This window comes from Hakea prostrata, chromosome 7, assembly GCF_041222555.1.
Source record: "Hakea prostrata isolate BN-2017 chromosome 7, UWA_Hpros_2, whole genome shotgun sequence".
Taxonomy (NCBI): Eukaryota; Viridiplantae; Streptophyta; class Magnoliopsida; order Proteales; family Proteaceae; genus Hakea; species Hakea prostrata.
In genome coordinates this window covers 43,633,799-43,634,758 of record NC_142606.1, presented here as the reverse complement: position 1 = coordinate 43,634,758, position 960 = coordinate 43,633,799, and positions in this window count along the sequence as shown.

The following is a 960-nucleotide window of genomic DNA, read 5'->3' as shown; positions in this document are numbered from 1 at the left end:
GACTGAAATTACGTCGATGTCCTTTGATCACCGTCAACTCTTGTGATATGCCCGCGCGTTTTCACCAGAAGCAATTTTATGTCAAACAAGTCACATAATTTGTATGTCAAACACCTAGTTCAGCATATTTTGCTGAACTAGTACACAAAATTCAAGCTGGTTTGTCATACAAACTTCTGCTGATTTCTATGCCAAAATGGGCAAATGGCACAAAATAAGTTCGTCAGAATCTTTACCATACAACCCCTAACCTATTGTAAACAGAGAGCAGAAGGAACAATTCAGGTGGCAACAGATAAGTGGCTGATTGTGTAAGAGTTTGTTATGCGTAGGAGTTTGTGAGAATTGAGGGAGTATGTAAGGGAGGAGGAGAAGAGGAAAGGGGGGAGGAGAAAAGAAGTAACAAGCGAGGCTTGTGGGAGAGGGAAGACCTCTCGGAGGAGCTCTGAAGTTGGAGTTGTTTTGGTTATCAGATGATATTAGTTTGCTTTGTTGTTTTCTCAGATTAAGTATCAGTTAGTAGAATCAGCTTGTGTTATTCAGTATTTGCATTTTTTACAATGCTTAATGAATGTAGCTGCTGCTCCATTGTTGTTCTAACTGTATTTACTGTTACTGTTATCCTAGAATCATAACCAGTAGGTAGTGGTTTGTTCTTCTGCATTCTTGATAAGAATTAATGAAGTATAATACCAGGGGTCCTATCATGTAGCTAATAAATAATCATTTTATCAAGCACCTATTGTTTAAACATGTGTAATTCATAACCACCAAGAAGACATGACACCTCTTTAGATCATATTTTATTCATATACTTATGAAAGATTTATTCTAAACAAACACATTCATTCAAGTTCACTGACAAGTTAAAGCAACCAAGATTGTAATAATGAACACTTCTGCAGTGGTTTTTTCAATTCAAAAAAGTAATGGAGCTTTTGAAGTAATTAGCCATCTTTA